The 2,181-nt window shown below is 41.4% G+C and overlaps 1 protein-coding gene across 6 annotated transcripts in view; it reads left to right on the forward strand.

Moving 5' to 3' along the window:
- The window catches only part of SPAG9 (sperm associated antigen 9), a 71,076-nt gene that overhangs the window by 6,880 nt on the left and 62,015 nt on the right, over positions 1-2,181 (forward strand). The gene's annotated exons all lie outside the window — the stretch shown is intronic.

The following is a 2,181-nucleotide window of genomic DNA, read 5'->3' on the forward strand; positions in this document are numbered from 1 at the left end:
CACCCCAGCATACTTCCCATTTCTCCCGGGATTCCCTACTTCCTTTGTACAGATTGGGCAACTGTTGTCCCATTGCTCTCATATAATTGACTGTTCCATAGGACACACTTCTCTCGTGTTACTGTTTATTTTATTGGACTGTCTGTTGTTTGGCTGAAAGGTGGTGTTCCAGGTCAAAGGATGTCTCAGACCATAGTCTCTGGGGTTCCCAAGTCTCCGTCAGACCAGGAAATCTAGTCTTTTTTGTGAATTTGGTTTGTGCTACGTCTTTCTCTACTCTGTCTGTTGGGGTCCTAGTTAGAACAGCAGGTCGTGATAGCGTGGTCCTTTCCAGCTCTGGCTTTGGGGTGGTATTGGCTTTAGTCCATGTGGTCCACTAGCCCTCTGTACTAGTCGCTCCCTTGGATCTCTGGTTCTCATCACTCTCCTTGCTCCAGATGGGAAGAGACCAATTGTTGTTGTCTTTTATGTCGGCTCACAAGCTGTTATGTCCCCTGAGGCAACAGGCAGAATGTTGTCTTTATGAACCATGTGGTGCCAGTTACCCTAGATGTCCCTGAGTCTATGGTCCTTTACCTTCAAGCCTAAGAATATTGTCCCAGGAGGTGTTTGGTTATATCTGAGAAGTTTCCATGACTGTGCTCCTTGTGTGCCCTGTGTCTATATTACTATACATGTAGCACCTACAATTATGTACACTGATAGATCCACAAATAAACCTATATCTGCAGGTGGCTGTGCTCTCATATACCCCAGTCTACCTTTGAAGCCACTTGCAAATTATTCTTTATGAATACTATTGTTGCAGGATTGTCAATGTTATACTAATTATGATCCCAACTAAACCCAAACCCACTGCTATCGAGTTAATTCAGATTCATAGCAACTCTAAATAGGGTTTCCAAGACTGTAAATCTTTATGGGAGCGGCCTCAACTTTCTCCTGCAGAGACTGTTGGGCTTGAACTGCTGACCTTGTAATTAGCAGTCCAGCGTTTTCCCAACAGCTTCTTACTCTTTAAAAAAACACCAAATTCACTGCAATTGAGTGGATTCCCACTCTTGGCATTCCTGTATCAATTGATCTTATAGACCTGAGCCTACGTAGGTTTAACAGTATTAATGAAGTGAAACATAAGCCTTAATAGTAAGGGGAGGAAATATTAAAGAACCAGAGGATAGTTATGAGTTTCATCAGTGCTATACCACAGCCTGAATTCCTCACCCACCCACCCACACACACAGCCTCTCTGTGCAGGCCTGTCCAAGTGGCTTTCAGGTGAGTTTTGGGTCTCCACTATGCCCATATTCCTTCACCTTCATTTGATTACTTGTTTTTGAACTTTTGATATCTATTCCCGTCGATACCTTATGATCACACAGGCTGGTGTGCTTCTTCCATGTGGGCTTTGTTGGTTCCCTGCTCAATGGCCACTTGTTTGACTACAAGCCTTTAAGACCCCAGACACTATTTTTTTTTTAATAGCCGGACACCATCAGCTTTCTTCACCACATATGTTTATGCACCCATTTTGTCTTCAGTGATCATGTCAGGAAGGTGAGTGTCATACAGTGCTACTGTATTAGAACAAGCTATTCTTATACTTAGGTGAGATTTTAGTAGAGACCCAAGGTCCATCTGCTTCCTTGGTGAATTTACATATATGAACATGTTTAGACAAATACACTTATATTTATATAGTTACATATTTACATATATATCCATATTTATACCTACATATATAAATTTTTGCTTTCTTCTTAACTCTTTTTCTTTTATGCTTACCCCTTGTTCACCTCTCAGTAATTCCTCTCAGGCACTTTTTGATTGATCTAACCTGACGAGGAACACTACACCCTCCTCACTGTCAATTTTATAATCCTTATTATTCCCCTGTCCCTGTTCTCATTGGCTCACCACTCCCCTCCCCCTGCCTCCTCCTATCTCATGCCCCCACCCAAAAAACATCTGTCCCATGGCTGTTTCCATGGGGTTGCTTGTCCTGCCTATCTTTTTTTTTTTCTCTCCAAGAATTGGAGTATATCTTTTCTTTTCTTTTTTTTTTAAAAACATTTTATGTTTTTATACATACAACTGTTATCGCAATCCATACACACATCAATTGTGTAAAGCGCATTTGTACATCATTCTCAAAACATTTTCTCTCCACTTAAAACCCCT

Source organism: Echinops telfairi, unplaced genomic scaffold (genome assembly GCF_000313985.2).
Source record: "Echinops telfairi isolate 266 unplaced genomic scaffold, ASM31398v2 ScPeMD7_7458;HRSCAF=8496, whole genome shotgun sequence".
In the NCBI taxonomy this organism is placed as follows: Eukaryota; Metazoa; Chordata; class Mammalia; order Afrosoricida; family Tenrecidae; genus Echinops; species Echinops telfairi.